This window comes from Pleurodeles waltl, chromosome 1_2, assembly GCF_031143425.1.
Source record: "Pleurodeles waltl isolate 20211129_DDA chromosome 1_2, aPleWal1.hap1.20221129, whole genome shotgun sequence".
NCBI lineage: Eukaryota > Metazoa > Chordata > Amphibia > Caudata > Salamandridae > Pleurodeles > Pleurodeles waltl.
The window spans coordinates 1,167,390,578-1,167,416,634 of record NC_090437.1 but is presented as its reverse complement, the minus strand read 5'-3'; the positions used below and the strand labels follow the sequence as shown (position 1 = coordinate 1,167,416,634).

At 48.3% G+C, this 26,057-nt stretch overlaps 2 long non-coding RNA genes across 2 annotated transcripts in view; one reads left to right on the top strand and one right to left on the bottom strand.

Moving 5' to 3' along the window:
• The window catches only part of LOC138296057 (uncharacterized), a 105,486-nt gene extending 102,840 nt beyond the window's left edge, over positions 1–2,646 (top strand). The window contains exon 4 of the long non-coding RNA XR_011203740.1: positions 2,425–2,646. This is a non-coding gene — a long non-coding RNA (uncharacterized lncRNA). The remainder of the gene's footprint in view (positions 1–2,424) is intronic.
• LOC138296060 (uncharacterized) overlaps positions 1–26,057 on the bottom strand; it is a 155,812-nt gene that overhangs the window by 30,505 nt on the left and 99,250 nt on the right. Inside the window, exon 2 of the long non-coding RNA XR_011203742.1 lies at positions 8,581–9,015. This is a non-coding gene — a long non-coding RNA (uncharacterized lncRNA). The remainder of the gene's footprint in view (positions 1–8,580; positions 9,016–26,057) is intronic.

The following is a 26,057-nucleotide window of genomic DNA, read 5'->3' as shown; positions in this document are numbered from 1 at the left end:
TGCACTGCGGCCAGCACCGCCACCCTCACCGCCGCAAGCACCCCCACCTGCACCGCTGACAGTAGCACCACTGCCAGCAACACCAGCTCCAGTGGGCAGCCGTCTGAGGCTGCAGGAGAAGGGCTGGTGCCTCTCCCCACCACTGCCAGCACCAGCACCGGCACTACCACCACTGTGCAGCCGTAGCCATCGGCAGATGGACTGTTGCCCTGCCTCCATGGACTATCATGCATCCTGGTCACTGCAGATCTCGTGGCTCTGACACCCAGGTGAGGGACTGGGACCTGGCACACCCCAAGTGCTGCATCACTGGGCACAAAGCCCCCTCCAGAACCAGTGGAGAAAGGCATCCACTCACCCTATGCTTGGCAGGATGAAGCACACTGGGCACAAAGCCCCCTCCAGAACCAGTGGAGAAAGGCATCCTCTCACCCTATCCTTGGCAGGATGAAGCACACTGGGCACAAAGCCCCCACCAGAACCAGTGGGGAAAGGAATCCACTGACCCTGTCCTTGGCAGAATGAAGCACACTGGGCACAAAGCCCCCTCCAGAACTAGTGGAAGAAGGCACCCACTGTGGCCTTGCACTCCCCAGGAGCAAGCAGTGGGCAGACACCCACTAGAGCGACTGTGGCTTTGCACTTCCCAGGACCAAGCAATGGGCAAACCACCCCCATGAAAGACTGTGGCTTTGAACTCCCCAGGACCAAGCAGTGGGCAGACACCCACTAGAGAGATGGTGGCTTTGCACTCCCCAGGACCAAGCAATGGGCAAACCACCCCCATGAAAGACTGTGGCTTTGAACTCCCCAGGACCAAGCAGTGGGCAAACCACCCACTTGAGAGACTGTGGCCTTGTTCTCCCCAGGACCAAACGGTGGGCATGGAGGCCCCTCCAGGAGCAGTGGCGTTGTACCATCTTCTGGCTGAGGTGCCCCCCCTTCCCCATCCCCCTGAGGTGCCTGTGTGTTTTCGACCTGATGCCCCTGCAGTGTTCTCTCCGTATTGAGGCAGGAGTCAAGTGTAGGGTTGGACAATGTGTTTTGGCCCAGTGGGCCACAGACATTTTGAGTGGACACTGTCCCGCCTTTTGTACATATTGCATATTTTGTAAATACTGTTTTTTGAATTATTAACCTATTTCTGACTAATTCTAATATAATATAACACTCATTTGACTCCATTCCTTTTGACCTTGTGTTATTCCAGGGGATTACGGGGTGTATATGTAATGTTGTTGCATGTGTTTGTGTGTATGGTGTTGGGGGTGAGGGTTGGGGTGTTGCGTGTGTGTGTCAGTCTCTTTTTCCTCCCCCGCCTCCCTTGTGTGCTAGGTGCAGTACTCACTGTGGTCGTCGCCGCCGCCGCAGTTGGTACTCCTGGTATATGAGCAGAAACACCAGCATGGGGAAGACCTGCAGCTCGGGCTCCAAGGCGTCCTGGTTCTTCCTTGAGTGTCGAAAGGTGAGTGGTTTCCCTTCAAAGTACTATTTCCGCTGTGCTTTTGATGGCGTTTGTACTGCCCCGGAAAAGCTGGGGGATGGGCGGGTTGTAATGGGGTTGGCGGTACATTGTCTTCCGCCTGGCTGTTGGCTGTTACTGCTGCGGTGTTTGTTGCTACCGCCGTGGTGGTCGGAGTGTTAAAGTGGCTGTCTGTGTTGGCGGTTTACGCCGTGGTCATGATTCCATTTTTGTTACCAGCGGCCTGTTGGCGGTATTACCGCCGCTTTAACACCGACCACCAGGGTTGTAATGAGGGCTTAAATTTGTTAGCTGCATACACAATAAAGTAAAACAAAAATACGGTCAGCGTTTCTTTTTATTTCTAACATATCATAGAGCAAATATTTTCACGTATACAGACAGACAATCGTCTTGTGTATTTCCATAAGATCATGTCAAAATAAAGCGAAAAACCAACTAAACAACAATGCATTCTAAAATATTAGCTTGATAATTTTCAGTTTTCCCTGGGAAATCAAATTGATTTCATAGTCCACTTATCTTGTCTTGAGGGAAGAACATATTAGGGAATTTCCCTTATATGATTCACTACAGATTATTGTAAATGGGTGAGTGTATCTACATCTATCTTTTAGTCATAGGGATGTGGCCTTATGGGTGGGTATTTTGATAAATATGTGCGTATCTATTGGTTTCATGTATTGTAGATGTGTCAAATGGTTTGTTTTCTTTGATAAAGAAGTAATTCCTTCAAAAATGCACATTTTCATTGGGCAAAGTGATTAAAATCAGTATATATAGTTGAGAATGCACGACTGCAATATGAATTTTTGACAAATGTTAGTTACAGTATTGAATTGACTTTATGGCTGTCCTTTTTCTCTTTTTGCTTTTTGTCCTCTTTTCTTATTGTTTTATGTAAAATTAAGTTGTTAATTTAATTTGTTATTCTTTTTCAGCCCTGAAGCAACGGCATAGTATGAAGTGAAACACGTGTTGTCTGAAAATTATCAAGCTATTTTAGAATACATTGATGTTTTGTTGGTTATTTCCTTTATGTTGACATGATCTCATGGAAATAATCAAGACAATCGTCTGACTGTATATGTGAAAATATTTGCACTATGATATGTTAGAAATAAAAGGAAAAACTGAAAGTAAATTCTTTTGACTTTATTGTTTATGTACCCAACAAATTTAGTATGAGACTGAAATCTTAAGTCTGACAGGGCAACTGGCTTTGTTGTGGTGGCTGTGCAGGGCCACTTTCATCTTTTTGCCTTGGGTTTAGCCTTGCAGTATCAGAAATACTTTATTAAAACTTCTCATTTTCAGGTTCGGTTTCAATTTCATGAGACCATACTAGCACACTAGAAGAGGCAAGAGACCATGCAGCACTTCCTGAGACTATCACAATAAGTGATAACATTTCTGAAAAGATCTCCTGAGTGAAATTCACCCAGATGGAGATTGAGAAGTGTGGCAGAATATTGCAAGAACTGAATTCTGAAACTATTGCATTGTCAATATTAGGGCTAGGAGCACCCGCACAGAAGAAGCAAGGCATCAAACCAAGTAAAGTGGCATAATTTGCGGCAGGGGAGACAAGACCAACTCGAGCACGATTTCTGAAACCATGTCATTGTTAACATTACAACTGAGAACACCTACAGGAACGTGTCTAACTACCATCAGTCACCTTCCCTGCTGGGATGCTTCAAGACCAACTTGATCAAGAAGAAAAGTGTGCAAGTACTACGGACTACAAAATGGAAACAGTCATTGTTTCTGGGTTGTGACCACAATCAACATCAACATATTTTAACTTTGGTCCCAAACCCATTTTGTACTGGAATCCAGTTTGGAGTGACCAGAATGGACCAACGCGTTTTAGACATACAATATAAAGAGGTAAAGAGGCTCGGACCCTGCCATCAGTGATGGCACACTAGATGCTAAATACATGATAACTATTTTTATATTAAGTATTTACCAGATCCTTACTGTATGGTTTTAAACTAGTTTTTCTTCAGTCCCTCTCAGTCTTGTTACTCTCCACAACACGTCCTTGACACTTGTTATTTTGAGATGATTTGTACGAGTTATTCCTTATGGTATTCAAATCCAGAAGCCAAACCTCACTGTATGCAGTCAGCGAAGAACCGATAACCGCCCTTCAAGTTAAGGCACACCTTCTTACTATCAGTTTCCCAACGCTATTAACTCTATTGCCTCCATCCTGCCCCTTTCCTCCATAATTCCACTTGCCTGTATGGAAAGAGAGAGAAGACCCCATAAGCATCCTCCTGGTGCTTCAACGCTTAACAGTCTGACTGGGAAAGCTTCCTCTATTGCAATTTACACTCATTTTGTCCTCCTCCTCTTCCCAATCTCTCACTTCTCATTCTTTTTGGATTCCGATATAGCAATATCTTCCCTTCTTTCTGTTGGAGGTTTGTGATTGGGTAGACATCAGTCAAGTTTGACAGTGTCTCCAGCCCCTGCCTTAAAACTTGACTCTTCCATTTTTTTTTATCTGTTTGGAGTAATGCTGTTGTCCAAGAGATTTTGGTGATTAGGAATGCATTTAAAGTACTTCAATACATGGACTTCTTAAGGGTTTTGAGGGGGCCTGGGCCAAACATATATTTGGGGCCCCTGTTTGGAACAGCTTTGACTATATGATCCACTTTAAGCTCTTGCACTCCCTTTATGGCCAGGTCACCGACAATGCACAGGCACACTTGTCTAAATACTGAATGTGTTGACATCTAATATTCAGGGATTGTGATGTATGTTTTTATACTGTAACACAGCAGCAGCTCACTAACATTACTGTAAATAATCTCTGTGACACCCTTTCCTTTCTCATGTGTGAGGTCCTATTTTGATGTAAAAGAAACTTTTTTATGGTTGTTGCATGAAATATAAGCAATATAAACATTTTCTGCAAAATGTCTGTAGAACCATTTACACATCACCGTATTACAAATAAAATAAAGGAAAAGATTCAAAACAATTTGTTTAAGAATTATTCAAGGTCATCAGGACAAGACTCTGCAGAACAGAGCTGGCTCCATCAGGGGTCCCCATGAAGGGCCGGGGCCCGGGGCTAGTGCCCACTTTGACCATGCCTTAAATCATCTTTGCTTGAATAGGCCAGGGATCATTCCTAGTAGTCCATTACCCTACCCAACCATAGTACCCAACCTAACCTGCAGCTTTTGTGAGCAGAGCACCTGTAGTGGAGTACAGCGATATGAACTGCTGTGCCACCACAAGAATGCAGTATGGGCATGACCGTGTCTTGGCTCAAACTATTCAGTCTGCTGCTTGCTCATTGTTGCTGGTTTGTGATAACAAGATGGGTGTATATACTCCCTGTAAAAGCTTTATCATTTTGGGCATACAAAAGGTATCCTGTGAGAGATGTCTACATACCTTTCAATTCTAGTAAGACCTGGTTATCTAAATAATATACAACAATAAATGCAATCTGGAAGCTGATACTTGCAAGACAGATTGAGTTACAATGGATTCAAGTAACACAAGTAAAAAAGTATGCAAATTTTAACATGATCAGCCACAGTCTTGGATGATATAATTGCATCAGTCCTAAAACTGAGAATGAAAAGTGGAGGAATTAGAGTCATGAGTCTGCGCTATTGAAGATGGCACCACACATATAAAAATATTTTGTAAAGAGTATGGGAAAAACATTCCATGCTAAAAATGTAAAACTCTTGACCTGGAAAATAATTTCAAGTGGGCATACACAAAGGTATTTACTGTGCCAGAGGGAGCTGAAGTACTGGACCCCACACTGCAAGAATGTTGCACAATAAATTGGCCAGATTTAAGGATAAGGATCCAGGATCTGAAAGCCAGGGTTCCCGGTTAGTGGTGCTTAGATGTCACATTAAGATGAAAGGCACATGCCTCAGTCTATTCTCTTTTTGCCTTTGTTTTGGTATGAAAGGCTGTATCTGTCCTGGTGCAAAGCAGCAGACCAACACAGAGTCCTTGTGCAATGTAGAAAATCATATCTGTTGTTTATGCTACAAACCTCCGAAAAGAGAGCAATTGCTTCTTAGTGTTTGGTGCCCCCACTAATATTCTTCTTTTATCTTTCCATTTCGTCAATGGAAGCAATGGAAATTAGGGACTGGTTACAAGGTATGAAACCTAGAGCCATAAATGAGTAAATAATGCCTTTTCCTTTCAATTTATATTTACAATTATATTTTCTATGATTGTGCCTTTTGAGACACATGAGTCTTATGAGTAAATGTTTTCTTTGCATATTTAACCTTGAAAAGTGTTTTCAGGGAGAAGAATAATTGTCAACTGTGGGATGGGACAAAACAATGAAAATTTTCAGGCCCTGTTTAGTTCATGCAGGCACATTACTTTTAGGGAGAAGTGTGTACTTAATTCTAACTGGAGAGGAGCTCAGACTCCTAGGAAACCAGTCACCATCAAGTTCTAGTAGCCACACCTGATTATACCATTTTAAGAGTAAAATACATTTGCCAACTTTGACATCTTCCTCAAATGGACCTTGTCTCCTTAACATTTGAGTATTTCTCTAACTCGTAGCTTTTTACTGTTCATTTTAAAACGTGCTTATTCATATATTTATCAATTGCGCTGCATTTGATTTTTTTTTTTATGTTTCTTTTATTCTACTTTGTTTTTTAACCTTCAACAAATTTTATCCTGTACACCACTCTACTGGGCATGACTTAAAGATTAAAAAATCATATAAGATGTTGAAAGTCCTACATGCCGATAATTCACTTACAATCTTCACTATGATCTCTTTTTGTGAGCCTTCCCTCCTGGGATTCTTTTTTTGTAACATTTTTATATTGATTTTGTTTTGTAATAGTGCACACATTAAGCTTGTACAACACCCCATTAAAAGTGTGCTGACTACTTGTATATATGAACAACAAATGTAGCAATCTATGTATCTTGTGTGTCTCTCTTAAAGTTCAAACGAAAACCAACCACGTAATTTTCCTACAATTCCCAAATCCTTTCAGCACTCTTTCGGTTTTTGAACAACTGGCTCCTCTCAGTTGGTAACGATATCCCTGATTTCACGTGCTGTTGATAAAATAACTTTTGTCCCATAGTGACAGCAAGAAATGATGGCCCTCATTATAACCCTGGCGGTCTTTGACCGCCAGGGTTGTTTTGGTGGATTTCACCACCAGCAGGGTTTCCCGCCATTTTTGTCCCTGCGGGAGTAATCCTCCAGGGCAGTGCTGCCAGGGGATTACGAGTCCCCCTCCTGCCAGCCTTTTCATGGCGGTTTGCACTGCCATGAAAAGGCTGGCGGAAATGGGAGTCGCGGGGCCCCTGCCACGGCTCCGTGCAGCTTTTCACTGTCTGCTAAGCAGACAGTGAAAAGCGCGACGGGTACAACTGCACCTGTCGCACGGCCGCAACACCGCCGGCCCCATTTGGAGCTGGCTCCTGTGTTGCGGCCGAGATCCCCGCTCGCCGGCCCAGCGGGGATCTCATAATGGCCGTGGCGCGAGTGCGGCTGCATTGGCGGCCGCCCGGCAGTCAAACCTTGGCGGGCGGCTTCAAGGTTGTAATGAGCCCCAATGTCATTAGTGCCTGGACTACCTGAATATTGATGTGCATGTCTAGATTGAGGTCATGCAAAAGCGCAATTTCTTTCCCAACGTATCCAAAAACTAGGCAACTTTACACAAATGGTGTGAACATGTATGCTAGAAGTAGGGGCGCTCCATTACCCCCACGGTAACAATGCTGGAGTTCCAAAATTGAATGAGTTATAAAGATGCCTTTCTGTGCGTTTTCTTAGACAAAGATCAAATGTCAAGCTAGGTCATCTGACAAATTGTTGTTTATTCTTTTAATATGGGTACTGGTCTTTTACTTTTCTCTCTCTGACTGCAGTCAAAATTTCCACATATTGTTTGTGTGTTTCATAGTAGTATCAGTAAAACGGAGGGCCTCATTTATAAGCCACTTGCGCAGCCACTGTGTCATTTGTTTTTGAAGCAGCGGTGGCGCTAGCATTGCACTACACTGCTCCATATTCACAAACTTAAGCATTGGGCCCAACGCATCAGTTTGTAAAACCCTGTGTCACATTATACCTGCGCCAGGTATAATGTAAATCACAAAATAAAAAAATAAAAAAGGTATAATGTATGCTGGGTAGGAGTTCCCTCAGAAAAAGCCATATAGAACTGACGCAGTGAAATTTATAACTTTTCATTGCGTCGCTCTACGACTTAACTGCGTCACAATTTTATTGCCTGCTCAGACCAGGCTCTCCTCGCATTGCTGTAGTTGCGTCAGTTTAATGATGCAATTCCAGCAATGCATCTCTTCAGCGCCAACAGATGCCTCAGAATTTCTGACTGTGAAAACATGCGCCATGGAGGTCTCTATTGAAAATACAGTGCATCCATGGCGTCTTTCGGGGATGTGAGGCAGGGGCAAGAAGTCTGACGCATCGATGACGATATGCCAGTTTCTTGTAAATGAGGCCTGGAACGCCAATGCAAATTTTGTGGCCATTTCAATGGAAAATGTGCAGTCTGTAAATGAGTGTATGCTACCACACTCTGCTTTAGTAATATATTTGCAACAGTTTATTCCAAAATACTCCACTGGCTACATACCACACCTTTACCGCTCTCTTGCTAAATGTGTATGACTCATTTGCTGTACTTGTTTGTGAAACCCTTGGATTTTTCCCATTCCCTAGGACTTTAGTGATGTAACATTGATGGCAGCACCCCAACTCTGAAAATTGTTCCCGTACCACTGGGTGTGAATTGAGTTTTGTAGGATGTGTAGTGAAATGTTTACACATGGCCACATCTTGCATAAAAAGGCACAAGAAACACCATCAGGAGACAGGTCTGAACATTTTCTACCTAAACCAGTATCTCGCAAGCAACAAATGACGAGGGGTAAGCCTTAAAAAAATAAAGTTTCAAACATTTTAAACAAAAGGATACAGCAGGTGACTTTTTCAAATCTGGGCACATAAACTGAACACTGAATAATCATGCTCGTAGATTGGTAAATAACCAGCTGGCCAGCAGGACAGGAGCTCTTACCTATTTGTCCGCCATTTTCTTTTACTATTAAAATAGTCCCGTTTCCGATATTTCTTGCATATGGAGGTGGCAGTTCAGCAGTAATGTTACACCAGTGAAGTCCAGTATCGTTCATTTTCAAAAATGTAAGATGGAGCATAATTTGGCCGCTCAGTCTGTCATTTTTATTACAGCTTGTCATCATTGCGACTTGTTTTGAAGAATCAGGGCATTTCTCCATATTTTCAGTAATGTTAAGTATATCTGATGAAGTGTTGTTTCCTTCTGTGTTAACGTTCAGGGGGCTTGGATGTGAAAGGCCTCTCTTTAGCCACTTGATCCTGATACTCTCCACCGCTTGGCTGCTTGCCCAGGAACAGGTCAGTGTGACTGAGCCTCCCACTGACGCAGTTATCTCTCCTGGGGTCTGTTCGATGCGTAGTTCCCTTACTGTAACTGACATAGAAAAAAAAAATACGTTTGAATAATTTTTCTTAATCAATCTTTTTTCCATTATTCATAAATAATAAAACATAATAACAAAAGAACATACAACAATACGCGAAGCAATATTCGTTACAAAACCAGTCCATAAAAATGATGGTTAAAAACGATAAAAACTTTACCATGAACAAGTATGAATGAATTTGATAAGTGATTAGAACAGCGAAGGCTTACGATGACGGATGGCAGATTTAAAAAAACTAGCACACATTTGCACAGACGTCCGAGATGGAGCTTTTGCAGAAATGTTAAAGATCAGTTACAACTCCTATGATTTAACATCAGAAATAAAAACTGTTTAGAACAAACAAGATAATAGTTACAAAAAAAGTGAAATACAGAAGACTCTGGGTAAGCGTGTGTCGCATGGACACAAACAGATCGATTTAGGACCAAACTGTTGTAAAGAGAAACTCAAGGACCATGTAAATGAACTGAATGTAAACTGGCAAGCTTTGGACGCGCCCAGGAATTAAATACCAGGCCTAAGTACATTTCCAAACATACACAGGTTTTGAGGTCCATAGATGTGTTTTTTAGTTCAGCCACCAATCTCGGCTGCATCAGACCTTCGGAAAAAGCCTGTTTTAACCATAGTGTATCCTTGCTCTGGATTCCTTTAGGGTTTGTGAACAGATTAAGCCCCCCACCCATCCCCCGTTTCCCGCCCTGTCATTCTAGGCCATTCCTGATATAGGATAACCATGGAATCTCCTGACCACAGTCACATGTTAGGCAATCATCTATCTATTATATCTGGGTTCAAGTTAGCATGTTGATTTTCCCATATGGAACACCATACTAAGGGGGAGCTAAATTTATACAATCTGAAACGAAGCCTAATCCTAGTTCCTCATGATTAGCAACATTAGAAAAACTAGGGGTAAATTCAAGAGAACACGCACAGCAGGATTTTCCTCTGCCGAATGCAGCTTGTATCCCTGTATTCCCAAATGTTGGCCCCGTAGGTCAAGATGGGAACACATAATCCAAATTCAAAAAAAAAAAAAAAAAACGACAGACTCAGCAAAACTTTGGCCCATATTTATACTTTTTGACGCAAACCTGCGCTAGCACAGGTTTGCGTCAAAAAGTTTAACGCTGGCTACCACCATTCCTATGTGACAGCTGGACGTCATATTTAAGGAATGACGCTAGCCGGCGCTAAGGCCCACTTAGCGTCAAAATAAATGACGCTAACCGGGCAGCGGAGGCGTAGGGAAGAATGGGGGTTGTGCGTCAAAGAATGGTGCAAGTCAGGTTAGCATAAAAAATATTGACCCTAACCTGGCTAGCGTCATTTTTTGAGGCACAACCCCCATCAAAATGACTCCTGTCTTAGCAAAGACATTAATCATGCCCCCCTGCCCAATGACCATGCCCAGAGGACTTCTGTCCCCTGGGCATGGTCATTGGGAACAGTGCCATGCAGGAGGGCCCAAGTTGGGCCCCCCATGGCACTTTAAAAAACAAAATTCCCTGGGTGCAGGGAAGGGCACCTGTGGACTGCTTCCATGGTCAGACCATGGAAGTGAGCCCACAGGTCCCCTAACACCTGCCCTGACCCAGGTGTTAAAAAATGGCACTAAACAGGCTTAGCGGCATTTTTTAAGGCCCTCCTCCTCCCGTGCGCCATTATTGCATGGGAGGATAAATAAGGCGCGAATGCCTTAAAGTCATTTTTTGCACGGGAACGCCTACCTTGCATGTCATTGACGCAAGGTAGGTTTCCACGTCCAAAAAATGATGCAAACTCCATAACTTTGACGCTAGGCGGGTCTAGCGCCAAAGTATAAATATGGAGTTAAGTTTGCGCCGGATTTGCGTAAAAAAAAAGACGCAAATCCGACACAAACAGAATATAAATATGCCCCCAAGTTTCTTACTCAAAATGCTCCCAAGTCCCCATGCTATCAACTGCCACACCTAGATAAGGAAACTGGTGATTCCTTTCTATCCAATGCCCCTCAGCAAAGAATGCTTGCTCCTTATAGTTTTTCCACCCACAGGCTATACAAGAAGTTTTTGTTTAATTAGTTTCATGGCTCAGGGCATTCATAAAACTCACAAAAGATTTAATCAAGGTCCGTGCCACTAGGACAGTGTCATTGGAAGAATTAAGCACAGGTTCCGGTTTATTCTTGACCATCGGCATGTCATGTCCATTTTCAATTAGATGCGCTCCTAGATCAATGATATAGAGGAGGAACAAAATTGGCGGTGAACGCCACAAGCTTAAATAAAAGAACTGGTGCATCCGCCATTCTCCCCATATCTAATCCTAGCGGAAGGATTGTAATACCCTTAAGAGGTCCACCAGATCCTTGTCCATGCCTTTATTGAGCAAGATTGACCACAGTTTTGATGTATTAATGCAGTCAAAAGTGCTCAATAAATCAATAAAGTACAAATATAAGGGACTTGACTTAGCTACTGTGCACTTGCCATTTAGTAGGTGTAAATTTAAACACTGTTTGGGTGTTCCAGTGGCAGTCTGAAACCAGAACTGGGCAGCTGAAAGGATAGCTTGATTAGAGATCTATGTTGCTATCTGAACCAGGACGACCCTCCCAATTATCTTTACCACTGAATCCAACAATGAGATTGGGTGGTAACAACGGGGGTCATCATGTTTGCCCTTCTTGAAGATAGGGACAATAATGGTGGATCTCCAGGAAGATGGCAGTCCAGTTTTACAGGGACAATCACTTGTTTTGGTAAGTAGACTGGCCTGGAGCTCAAAAGAGTTCTTATACAGTACAAGTCCATCGGGAACTCATCCGGGGCTTGGGCTTCATTAGAAGAGCTTCTCAAGATCAGTATAACTCTCCAGGCAACTTTAAATAAAAGGCCTGTATGAAGGAACACTCCACAGGTATTGGGGTAATAAGGCAGGGTAAGGTGGTTCTAAACCAAATAGATAATTCAGATGATGACATAAGGGCAAGCAACTGGAGGTAAACCGATGGACTGAAGTACAAGATCAGTCCTCTTTTCAGTTGTGCAGGTAGGATCCCCTCCCCAATTTCTCTCTGAAATGCAATTAGAATTGTCATTCATAGGCCCCACCAGCCTTTCCTCCACTTTTGCTAGCACACACTTCCCCTCAGGGGGCAGTGTTAGCAGATGCAGGCCTTCGTCCAATAGATGTTTTAATTTCCAAATAAGTTCCTTTGATAGGTCATGAATAATCACTTGAACAGTAGTTTGATTGCTATGTGGGCAAGTGAAGGTTGTAGGGCACTCCTCATTGCCTTGGGCACAGCAAGTATTGGTGCTTATTTCTTCCTCTTTGGTGTAGGTTCAGATGCAGATGATGAGAGTAAATAGACTGGATCTACAACTGTTGTGGGTAGGGTAATAGCAAGATGAAATGACATAATAGGAAGATTGGAGGGATTGTGATGGACTTATTTAGTGTGCGCCTTTAGAAATTCTGAAATGGGGGAAGGCAGGTCATTAGTAAGTGAGAACCGCCTTTCAGCCATTTCAGTTTCTTTCGAAATTACGCCTACAGCGCTCTCAAGATTATAATCGTAATTGTATTTATATAGCACTTACTACCCCTGAAGAGGCATTGAAGAACTTTTTTAGTGAGTAGCACGCTGCTCCGGAACTCAAAGGTGGATTAGTAGGGGGAATATAAATTGTTATTTAGAATGGTGTGGGTGGTAGACATGTGAGTATGTTAGTTGGATGAATAGGATAGAGGATGGATAGAGGAGGGAAGAGTTTAGAAAGGAGTATGTGGGAGTTCATAGTAGTAAAAGACGTTTAGTACCAGTCAGAGAGCGTGTTAGTTGCATGAATACAATAAAGGATGGATACAGAGGTGAAGAGTTTGGAAAGATTTGTTTAGGAGCCAATAGTAGTAAAAGAGGTTTGGAATGAGCCAGAGGGTGGAGGTAGGGGTATTTTGGAAGAGGAATAGCATGAGTCTTATAGATGTGATTTTATGAGGCTTGGGGAGATAAGTTTTTTTTTCTTCTGAAGGAAAATATATACATATGTACATACATAGATACATGACAACACAGAGGAGATATACACAAATAGAGATTTTAACATGATGCACATATGGGGGAAAACCCATATGTACATGCATGGATAAATATTTACCAACTCAGGCTCTTCTGTGCTGCATATTAAGGGTTATTTTCGTTCATTATTATGTTTTTTTTCTTTTTGTATTTGTCTTGCAGTATTTCAATAGTGAAGCATTTATAGATACATTTCCTATAATCATATTTACACATTGTGACAGATATGTGTTATTATGGGAAAATGAATCCATAGGCGTACACTCATCATCTTATATGGTATTGATGTCTTGATCTACTTATATATAGATATAGTGATAAAGTTATTGCTATAATCATATTTACCCATTGTGACAGGTCGATGGCCTCGGCGAACGCTGCATGGGCCCACTGCCAGGGAGCTGCAGCCTTTTTCCACTGGGCCCCGGCAGTAGAGAATCCAGGCCTTGACCCTCCTCTTGCCCTTCTCGGAGCCGCGGCGGTAAGAGGCACGGTACCACCCGTGGCATAAAGGCAGCAGCGGGCGCTGTCAAACAACATGGGCCGGGGATGGCAACCCATGCACTGCACAGGACCACGACCCACCGTTTGTGCACCACAGGCCCGCAGGTTTGTCAGCCTGATCAAGCAGGTGCCTACCCTGACGATTACAGAGCAGCAGGAGCAGAAAGGAATCCCTGCATTCGGCTTTTTGATCACGGTCACCTCTCCCCCTCTCTGACTCTCGCTTTTAGCACCCGTTATCCCGACCTGCTTTATTTATATGAGCGTCAGCCCCTTTTGAGCTCCGATCTTGTATTTCTCTCCAGGACTGCGTTAGGACTTATCAAGGTCCTTTAATCCAGTTACTTATTATCTGTTTCTACACTTCTTACCTGGGCGCGTTTGATTTACCTGCAAATTACAGGTAATTTACCCAAGTTAATCATTCTCTATTTACCATTTCCCGCTTCCCGTTTGGCTAGCCCCCTTTTTGTCTAATTTACTGACAACCATGTTCTTTTCTCTTCCAGTTCCCAATTTGCTTACTATATCCCAACTTGGAATTTTCTACAATTCTATCCAATTTCTAGGTACGATTAAAGCCACTACTCCCTCCCTTTCTTCAGGCACGCACTTTTTTCCGCTCAGTTGACTCACAAAATGTTTGTACTTTATTTCAAACACAACAGACCCATTTCTCGTGGTTTGTCTGATTTACTCAGGTTATTCACAATTACTTTGGGTGTTTAGTACTAAGGTATTAGTACATTTCATTAATTTGGTCTGGCATTAATTTTGGAATTAGTAACGCCGTTTCTTCCACTGTGGTGTTTCCTTATGGTGTCTGCTCACTATCCTAACTACTTTTGATTGCCATGTCTACTATCTTCTCTATTTGTTTTATTTATTGGGTCTGCTTACCTTTGGTATCTGCACCTGGTTACTTATTTGTTACATATATTCATGAAAAAATCTTTGTTTTTACTTTTACGGTGATCAGTTCGGAACAAAATGAAACACTAGTATGTATATATGTCTCTTTGCAGCCTTGAAAAAGTCACCTGTGTGATGAAACATGTGTTGGCTGTGTTCTGTGTTTGATGGACATTCCTTCTCATTGAAGCAAACTGCATTTTCAAATGAATAAAAAGATTTTCTATGAGGAACTTGGGACATTAATGTGCCTTATTCACCAACGAATTCTTCATACCGTGGATGTTACTATTTATGCATCACTGCTCTGTACGTTGTGTGCTGTGGTCTTTATTGTTCAGGAATCCCTGCATGGCGGCTACACGGAGGCACTTTGCGGGTGACGCCCAACAGCAAATGAGGCCTGTGACCGCTAGGCAAGGCACATAGGGGGTCATTCTGACCCTGGCGGTCGGTGATAAAGCGGCGGCCAACCCGCCAACAGGCCGGCGGTCAAAAAAATGGAATTCTGACCCTGGCGGGAACCGCCAACAGAGCCCGCCACTTTAACACTCCGACCGCCACGGCGGGACACACAAACAGCGCGGCGGTCACCGCCAACAGGCAGGCGGCAGACAATGTACCGCCCACCCTATCACAACTCACCAACCCGCCACCTTTTCCGGGGCGGGAGCACCGCCGATAAAAACACGGCGGAAACAGACTACGAACGGGAAAACGCTCACCTCTATACACTCCACGAGGACGGAGGACAGCATGGAGCCCGAATTGAACATCCTACCTGCTCTCGTCTACCTGCTCATCTACCACGAGTACGAACTCCGGCGCAGACGACAACGGTGAGTACCGCACCTACGACACAGGGGAGGGGGGGAGGAGGAAGGGTTACGGGCACACACATACGCATTACACCCACCCCCCAACTATCTACACACCAATGCAGAGCACCAAGTCAAAGTGACCCCCCGAATAACGAAAAGATATAATTAAAGTGAGAAACTAAATTTATGTATAAAATAGGTTCATTGAAGTCATGGTAAAATAGGAAAATGAAACAAAAAAGTGTAAACATTGCGTAACCGATAAATAGAGGCAATAAGTCCAGCACAGTCACTGAAATTGCAAATGTCCGTGGGCCAAAGTGTATCAACACATGGGCAAAGCCCACACAGGAGACCTGAGTCCGTTGGAGAGAACACTGCAGGGGCATCAGATGATAAAACTACAGGCACCTCAGGGGGAAGGGAAGGGGGAGCACCACAGCCACATGAGTCCACGACGCCAGATCCAAGAAGGGGCCACCATGCCCACTGTTCAATCCTGGGGAGTGCAAAGCCTCAGTCTCTCAAGTCTCTACAGTGGGTGGCTTGCCCACTGTCATATCCTGGGGAGTGCAAAGCCACAGTCTCTCAAGTCTCACAAGTGGGTGGCTTGCCCACTGTCATATCCTGGGGAGTGCAAAGCCACAGTCTCTCAAGTCTCACAAGTGGGTGGCTTGCCCACTGTCATATCCTGGGGAGTGCAAAGCCACAGTCTCTCAAGTCTCTACAGTGGGTGGCTTGCCCACTGTCATATCCTGGGGAGTGCAAAGCCACAGTCCATCAAGTGGATAACAGTCTCCACAGGCAATGGAGGAGGCAGGGTGGCCCGAGTGCAGCGTGAACATTAGCACGACACAGAACCAGCACTGTCATTGGGCCAGCGGTGCTTGAGACGGCGGGGCCCAGCGGAGCGGTGCTTGAGACGGCGGGGCCCAGCGGAGCGGTGCTTGAGACGGCGGGGCCCAGCGGAGCGGTGCTTGACAGGAAGGGGCCCAGCGGAGCGGTGCTTGAGATGAAGGGCCCAGCGGAGCGGTGCTTGAGACGGCGGGGCCCAGCGGAGCGGTGCTTGAGATGAAGGGCCCAGCGGAGCAGTGCTTGACAGGAAGGGCCCAGCGGAGCAGTGCTTGACAGGAAGGGCCCAGCGGAGCGGTGCTTGACAGGAAGGGGCCCAGCGGAGCGGTGCTTGAGACGGCGGGGTCCAGCGGAGCGGTGCTTGAGATGAAGGGCCCAGCGGAGCGGTGCTTGAGACGGCGGGGCCCAGCGGAGCGGTGCTTGACAGGAAGGGCCCAGCGGAGCGGTGCTTGAGACGGCGGGGCCCAGCTGAGCGGTTCTTGACAGGAAGGGCCCAGCGGAGCGGTGCTTGAGACGGCGGGGCCCAGCGGAGCGGTGCTTGAGATGAAGGGCCCAGCGGAGCGGTGCTTGAGACGGCGGGGCCCAGCGGAGCGGTGCTTGAGATGAAGGGCCCAGCGGAGCGGTGCTTGAGACGGCGGGGCCCAGCGGAGCGGTGCTTGAGATGGCGGGGCCCAGCGGAGCGGTGCTTGAGATGAAGGGCCCAGCGGAGCGGTGCTTTAGACGGCGGGGCCCAGCGGAGCGGTGCTTGAGATGAAGGGCCCAGCGGAGCGGTGCTTGAGACGGCGGGGCCCAGCGGAGCGGTGCTTGACAGGAAGGGCCCAGTGGAGCGGTGCTTGAGACGGCGGGGCCCAGCGGAGCGGTGCTTGAGATGAAGGGCCCCTGTTCAGCGGTGCTCCTCCCGGCGGTGCCCTGTTCAGCGGTGCCTTTCTGCACGGCGGGGCCCTGTTCAGCGGTGCCTTTCTGGACGGCGGGGCCCTGTTCAGCGGTGCCTGTCTGCACGGCGGGGCCCTGTTTAGCGGTGCCTTTCTGCACGGCGGGGCCCTGTTCAGCGGTGCTTGTTCTGTAAGTCAAGGGAGTCAGACCTGGCCACGACTCCCTGCTCAGTCGCTCTCCGACCGTGCAGTTGCTGGACCCTTCGGTGACGGTGTGCTGGGCCCTTGGGTGTTCTCCCTCACACCCGGGATGGGGCTTGTGGGGCCCTTCTGGTCCGCGCTCCTGCTGGCTGACTTCTCCACCCTGCTGCCCTTGCCCTCCTTCGATGTGGCTCTCTGGCCCTTGCCTCCCCTGGATGTTGTGGCTGGTGAAGTGGCAGAACTTTGGTCCTTGGGGACAGCCGTGTCAGTCGTCCCGCGGCGGCCCCTTACTTTACGGGTCCTCTTTCCAGGGGGGGGGCTGGCTGTCCCCTTGCTGCTGACCGATGTATCACTGCTGGCAAAGGGGGGACTCCAAAAGCCATGCACTACGGTGACCCTTGAAGCCGGGCTGGTGGTGGCTGAGGCGCTCTTGGGACTCTTAGCAGATGGAGGGGAGGAGTCAGGTGAGGGAAAGAGGTCAAGAGTGGAGAGGTAAAGTTTTTTAGGACCAGGGTAAAGGGTAGGTGTAGTGGTTATGGGAGTGGAGGAAGAGGAGGTGGTTGTAGGAGAGTCAGGTGTGCTGTCCTTGGGTGAAGGTGCATGGGCTGGAGGCTGTCGTGAGGTGGTTGGCTGTTGGGTGGGTGGCTGCCTGCGTTTGTGTGTCTTGGAAGAGGGGGTGACAGACACAGTGGGAGAGGACACAGGGGACGTGTAAATGGCAGTGGGGGTGGTGACTGCACGTGTGCGGACTGTACTGGAGGGTGTGCTGGTGATGGAAGTACTGGCTGTTGGTGGTGTGCATGCAGGTGTGAGTAGAGACGTCACAGGGAGGGAGGAGGGAGACGAGGAGGTGGGGGACACAGAGGTGGTAGTGGCTGTTGGCATGTCTGCATCTGGGTGTTGCTTGGGTGAATGTTTGTGTGATCTGTGGTGCTTATGTCTGGATGAGCTGCCCTTGGGTGTTGAGGTGTGTGCAGGCTGGTCTGATGGTGTGGGTGGGATAGGCAGAGGAACAGGAGACAGAGACAGGCTGGAGGCAGTTAGAAGAGGGAGGCTGGAAACAGGGACAATGGCTGCCGTCAGTGCTGAGGCCAGAGCATTGAACGTTCGTTGATGGGCAGCCTGACCCGAATGAATGCCCTCCAGGTATGCATTGCTACGATGCACCTCCCTCTCTACCCCCTGGATGGCATTTAAAAGGGTAGACTGCCCAACAATGATGGTCTGTAGGAGGTCAATGACCTCCTCACTGAGGGCAGCAGGGGTAACAGGGGAAGGGCCTGAGGTGCCTGGGGCGAAGGAGACGCCCGCCTTCTTGGGCGAGCGGGCACGGAGCGAAGGCTGAGGGGCTGCTGGGAGGGCGGAGCTGGTGCGCGGGGTGGCGGCTGTACCTGTAGAGGCGGGGGGCACGGATGTTGCCGCCACCGCTAGGGAGCTTCCATCCGAGGACGTGTCGGTGTCGCTGGTGTCACCACGGCTCCCCGTTGTGAAGCTCCCCTCCCCCTCTGTATCACTGGTGGCCTCGGTGTCTGTGCCATGGCCCACCGGGGCCTTGTGAGTTGCAGCTCCCTCGTGCTCCGGTCCCAATTCTCCTCCGCCTGATGATGCTAATGCACACATGCACAAGAAGATAAAGAAAAAGGGTGGGGGGAGACATAAAAACAGGTTGAGTGCACGCATTGTCAACACCGTTGGCGAAGAGGACAGACACAGGAGCCTCATGCACTAAGCCGCGCAATCGGGGTACACTACTCAGTACTTGTGACTAGGCCAACAGGTCTAGGGAAAACAAACGCGCACATGGGTGATGCAGGGCCATGGATAGCTGTACTTGTCACCCTACAGAGGTGGGGGGCGGGGGCACAGGGACATGGCTAAAGGAGAGGACTACACTACAGAAAGCGCCCTGGCCTAATGTCACCCACAGCCCTCTTCCCCCACCCAGGCACCTCCACTGCGCGTAAAGATAGCTGAATGTGCTGGTACTCAACCCCTTGTGTCTGCTGTGATGTCCTCATGCACCCATCCAAATCGGGGTAGGCCACCGCCAGGATCCGGGACATCAGGGGGTCAGGGTACGACTGGCACCCCTCCTAGGTTGGTAGGCCGTCCCCAGCAATGACTCGGCGGTCTTCCTGGTCCCGCGGCGGATGTCCTCCCACCTCTTGCGGCAGTGGGTGCCCCGTCTGTTGTGGACCCCCAGGTTCCGGACTTCCTTGGCGATGGCACGCCAAATGTCGACTTTCTGATGGGCGCTGACCTATTTGACATGTACAGGGTGGAAATTGAAATATCATCAATTTTCCGCATGATAGATGCGATTGGCCCCCCCTCCCCAACCTTGCCATGTGGCACATGCTCTCATCTGTCGTGCCTTGCACTCGTCATTGTCTCCCCACCCCACCATCTTACATCCACCATACACAACCCAGGCATAGCCCATTCAACGTGCACACAGTGTACTTACCTGTTGGTCTGGAGGACCGTAGAGTCGCGCATACTGGGGCAGGACCCCATCCACAAGTTTCTCCAACTCTTCTGTAGTGAAGGCAGGGGCCCTTTCCCCAGTCGCAGCAGCCATTGTATCTCCCAGACCGAGGTCACAGCAGCACTTGCAGTATATGTCCTCTCCTGTGGATGATCAGGTCTCGAGTGATTAACCAGATAGAAAATGGCGGCGACCGCCGGCGCAGCTAGTCATTGGCTCTTGAAACCCATAGGGTTCGATGTTAACCAATGCGGCTTTGCGCCGTGGTCTTCGACCGCCTACCACCACGGTGTGTCACGCCAGCGCATTGACCTCACATCCCACTGTCACACTTCTCAGGTCAGGCAGCCGCCATTTCAAGGGCCCACATGGCCTGATTTCTACTGCGTCACACAGGCCTAGGCCTTGCATTGCCACTCATACAAGCCATTCAATGCATTAAGAATCGTGTACTGTGCAAGCTGTACTTACGTACCTGTGGGTTGCTTGACTCTGTGCTCCATGTTGTCCTTCCCAGGCACCGTCCGCTGGGACTAGCGAGGAGAAGGATGAATCCTCCCGTGTACCGACCGCTGGTGGACCTGTCGACAATGGAGGAACGTCATATAATACTTCGATACCGACTTGACCGAGCCACTATACATGAACTGTGTGCCCAGCTGGAGCCAGCACTGATGTCCCCCATCCGCCAACCCACAGGAATTCCCCCTCTGGTGCAGGTTCTGTCAGTCCTCCATTTTTTGGCAAGTGGGTCTTTTCAGACAACAGTGGCCATGTCATCAGGGATGTCTCAGCCTATGTTTTCTAAGATTTTGTCCAGAGTGTTGTCTGCCCTGACGAAATACATGCGGAGCTACATTATTTTCCCTGAGGAGGGTGATTTGGCCACTGTGAAGGGTGACTTCTATGCCCTTGGACATATCCCCAACATCATTGGTGCCATTGATGGCACCCATGTGGCCTTAGTACCCCCAAAAGACGATGAGCAGGTGTACAGAAACAGGAAAAGTTACCATTCGATGAATGTCAAGGTGGTCTGTTTGGCTGACCAGTACATCTCCCATGTAAATGCCAAGTTCCCTGGGTCAGTGCATGACGCGTTATGCGAAATAGCAGCATCCCTTATGTGATGGAACAGCTACAGAGACACCGTGTCTGGCTAATAGGTGACTCTGGTTACCCCAACCTGCCGTGGCTACCCCAGTGAGGAATCCCCGGACCAGGGCAGAGGAACGGTACAATGAGGCCCATGGGCGATCTAGGAGGATCATAGAAAGGACCTTCGGCCTCCTGAAGGCCAGGTTTAGGTGCCTGCATATGACAGGGGGATCCCTAATGTACTCACCCAAGAAGGTGTGCCAGATCATCGTGGCCTGCTGTATGCTTCACAATCTTGCATTGCGACGCCAGGTGCCTTTTCTGCAGGAGGATGGTCCAGATGGTGGTGTTGTAGCAGCTGTGGAGCCTGTGGAGAGTGAAGAGGAGGAAGACGACGGGGACGACACGGACAACAGGGACACAGTCATACAACAGTATTTTCAGTAGCACCCAGGTAAGAATCCCCCACGCCATTTTACATTTACTTCTGGCCTCCTGCATCTCTACTTTCTGTGTTTCCCCCCAGTTCCTTTCAACTGAATTGTGACTTTCCCTTGCCTTTTCAGAGCTGTATGACCCACTGCGTGACTTCTGGTTTGTTCGCCCATGGAGTAAAGCACATTGACATTGGTATGTTGTCATCACAATGTAACTGAACAATTTCGAACCGTTAAGTGTGATACATTTGTTAAGAATACAAGCAGACTCCTGAGTGTTTTAAGTGCAATTAGTGATTTATTTAAAGTGCTACATATAGGTCCATGATAGTAAAACGGTGATGGGTGGGGGTGGAGTGATGTCCATGGCAGAGTCCAGTTCTCGGTCGCACAGGTGCATTGTCCATATGCCTGTGGAAGGATGGAGCAGGGGCAGTTCAAGGATGGACAGGGTGACGATGTGGGACAGTGGAATGACATCCGGGGGGATCTTAGGCTGGCGGGGGTCTTGGCAACCTACTCTGTCTTCCTTTGTGATCTCAGGTTCCTCTTGCGGGGTGGTTGATCTTCAGCAGGAGGTGGGGTTCTGGTGGCCCGTCGTTGTGTGGGGGCCTCCTGTCCACTAGCGCCGGCGGAGGTGGTAGGCTGTTCCTGGTCCGGGCTGGTGACAGGGGCCCTTTGGGGTGCCACATGGTCCCGCAATGTGGTGACTATTAGGTTCAGGGCCAGGACGATGTTCCTGAGCTCCTCTCTGTACCCCATGTACCGTTCCTCCTGCTCTGCCTGGATCTCCTGGAACCTGGCCAGTACCGTCGCCATCGTCTCCTGGGAGCGGTGGTATGCTCCCATGATGGTGGTGAGGGCCTCTTGGAGAGTCGGTTCCCTGGGCCTGTCCTCCCCCCCCTGTCGCACTGCAGCCCTCCCAGTTGCCCTGTTTCCCCGGGTCTCTGTCCCCTGGACGGTGTGCCCACTACCACTGCCCCCAGGTCCCTGTTGTTGTTGGGGTGTTGGGTCAGCCTGGGTGCCCTGTAGTGGCGGACACACCGCTGATTGACCTGTCCTGGAGACAGAGGCATGGGCCCGCTGGGTGGGAGCTGTGCTGATATTCCCAGAGGGGGTTAGGTCTGCTGTGGCCTGTGTCTGTGTGTGGGGAACCGACTGTCCAAAGGTCCCCGATGGTCCGGGCTGGTCGTCAGGTTCTAGGTCGACAGAGCTGCTGTCCTCACTGGGGGCCTGTTCTGGGGGTGGGATGGACATATCTGGACCCTCCTGGCCGGTGTGTTGGAGTTCGGGCCCTGCAGGGGTGAAAGAGTATGGTTATTGCTTCTGTGTGTTCCATGGCGTGCGATTTGTGGGTGCCCTTGTCCCCCAGTGCTGACATTCCCTTGTGGCAGGAGTTGTGAGGGTGGTTTGTGGGGGGGATGGGTATGTGCAGTGGTCATGCATAGGTGATGGGTGTCCATGGTTTGTGTTGGCATTCAGGGTTTGGTTTTGGGTTGGGTGGGTTGTGCTGGTGAGACATTGGCAGGGAGGATGTGTGCTGTGGGTTTGGGGGTGAGGGTGGGGGTGTGGGTTGGCATGCTGGTGGTTGGGGGGGGGAGTAGTTGAGACTAGACTTACCAGAGTCCATTCCTCCGCCTACTCCAGCGAGGCCCGCAGGATGCAGGATGTTCAAGACCTCTTGCTCCCATGCTGTGAATTCGGGAGGAGTGGGTGGTGGTCCGCCGCCAGTCTTCTGCACAGCGATGTTGTGTCTTGAAACCATCGACTGTACCTTCCCCCGTAGGTCGTTCCAGCGCTTTCTGATGTCTTCCCGGTTTCTGGGATGCTGTCCCACAGCGTTGACCCTGTCGACGATCCTCTGCCATAGCTCCGCCTTCCTGGCTATTGTGGTGTGTTGCACCTGTGTGCCGAAGAGCTGGGGCTCTACCCTTATAATTTCCTCCACCATGACCCTGAGTTCTTGGTCCGAAAACCTGGGGTGTCTTTGGGGTGCCATGGGGTGGTGTGGATGAGGTGTGGGGTGGTGTTTGTGGTGATGTGAGTGGTGGTGTGTGGTGAAGTGTGCGTAGATGTGGTGTGGTTGATGATGTTGGGTTCCTGTGTGTGTTGGGGTTTTCGATTGCTGTGCTCTCTCTCTCTCTCTCTCTCTCTATCGCCTTCTCTCCGATTTCCAACTAGTGGGGGTTTGTGGGTGATGTGGGTGTGTGTTTTATAGTTGCTTGGATGTGTGGGGGTGGTGTTTGTATGTGTATCAGGTGTGTGTATTTCAAATTGTCCAATGTGGCTGTGTTTTGGAGCTGGGTGTGTATTTTGACCGCGGCGGTGTGTACCGCCAATGGAATACCGCGGTTGAATGACCGCTGCGTGGATTCGTGGGTCGTAATGGCATGGGCGTGTTTGTGTTGGCTCCAGTTTATCGCTGCCCGCTGATGAGGCGGCCTTCCGTGGATGTCGGGTTTTTGGCGGCTTGGCAGTTGTGGGTCAGAATGACCGTGGCGGTTTACCGCGGCCGTGGCGGTAGAATGGCGGTCTTCTGACCGGCGGTAAGAGCCTTTTACCGCCGAGGTCAGAATGACCCCCATAATCTACTGGGACTGCTGAATGGGCTTACAAATCTTAGAGGACTTATTGGACTGCCAGAGCACCCGCACCCATAGGGGTGCTCCTTGGCGTGATAGACGGATTTGACTGTACCGAGCTGCTGTCCACCTGTTGATGTTAAGGTAGTTGCTTGCTAACTGTGTACAAAACAACGTGCCCTTCTTGCCTCCCTGTGGAGACTTCGAATCCACAGCCTCATTCCACAACGACCAAAGTGAAGACAGAGAAAGGCGGTGACACGCCCCACCTGCACACTACCACAGAGCCAGGGCCTTCGACACAGCAAGCGACAGTGGAGCGCCTTTTGCAGGACCACACTGAAAAATTCTCTGATCTCTTAACACCTGTTAGTAGCCTTAAGCCCATCTTGTAGCCCAAACTGAACTCTGATGATCGATATTGGGTTCCTCCGGGAGGATAACAAGAAACTAAAAAAACAGAATGCGGGATACAAAAACAGAGCTGGCAACCCTCTGTGACAGAACATCAACGACAGATCGAGACACTCAAGAATGAGAGTGTGCTGGGGAGGAGGGAGAGGGGAACAGAGGATTAATGCCAGTAATCTACTGCAAGGGCTGACATCTTTACTGTTAGTCGGTGGGGGCTCAGAGTTTGAGACTCAAGGGTGACTAACTCAGACTCTCGCCATCATTGGATAGACTTTGTAGGAGCTGCCAAATCATTGACAGCAGTCTATGGCTGTGACATATTGAGGGTGCGGCCATGATGTTGGGTTTGTTGGGGATTGTTAATAATGCTTTACAGCTTGGTTTGTTTTTTCGTTTGTTCGACCTGCTTGCCACCACACCTATCTCACATCCTGCACTTAGCGATAAAGATTTCACACTAACTGCACGTTACATGACTACCAGTGAATACAATTTGCTGTCATGGAATGTAAGGGGTATGATCACTTACATTAAGCGCTATAGGATTTACTCCTACTTAAACGGTGGAATATCCAATTTGCATGCCTCCAGGAGACACACTTGACTGCAGTGGAACTCCCTAAGAAGATAAGCGCTGGTGGGGCATGTTATTGTGTACCACTTACTCGGCCTGTGCTAAGGGGGTGCTGCTATGGGTGGCTATTGGGGTACCTTTCATACTTGACCACACCCTAGTGGACCCAGAGGGCCGATATGTCCTTGCGGAAGGAATATTGGATGGTGAACCTCTCGCATTGGTAGTGCTATATGCTCCAAATGTGTGCCAGCCCCTCTCCTCACTTCTGTTATGCCAGCTCTTTATCACCCAACAAAAGCTCCGTCATTCTGGTGCAGGGACTTCAATTGTGTCAAAGATCTCGCACTGGATAGATCCACTCCTCCAGTCCCAGGAATTCAATCACAACCACTGCCAGGCAGTTGTGACAATGGGCACACAATGTTCAGGTGGTATATATTTGGTGCCTATTGTACCCACACCAACAAGAGTACCCGTATTACTCTCCCATACAGCCACTCCAAACGTGAATTGACCTGATCTTCAGTAGTGAGGCTTTCGTATCCAAATGCACAAAGTTGGAGAATTTAGACAGATCAGTATCCGATCACTGCCCCTTTATGGTTACCTTTCAATGGAATAAGCCACAGTCGGTGATTCCCACCTGGCTGCTTCAACCACAGGAGCTGATGGATATGCCATTTTGGACTCATGTAAGTGAACTAATTGAGAGATACTTTACTGGGAATGAGGGTACTGGCACATATTGGGTGGTTTAGTGGGATGCATTTAAGGTGTTGTTACGCCGGGTTTGCATGGTCACACAATGTGGCATGAAACAAAGCTTTCAGACAGAGATGCTAGACTTGGAAAGCTGGCTGAGGGCAGTTGAGAAGGACTGAGTAACTGACCCTGCTGGGTACCCTACACTGGATGACATCTGAACTGAATATAGGGAGGTATCTACATGCTTATCTGACATTGATTACAAAGTATATACTAAACGACAACAGAACTAGGGGATAAAGCCAATGGCCTACTGGCATAGCTGCTGAACTCTAACGTCCATGTAGCCCCATCGGTGCAATCTGTTTGGCCCAGGTTTCATCATGAATTCCCAACTGGCTGTTACCAGAGAGTTTGAATTTTAATATAAGGCGCTCTACCAAGTTCCTCTGGACATACGTCAGGAAGCAATTTCCGCATATCTCCAGCCC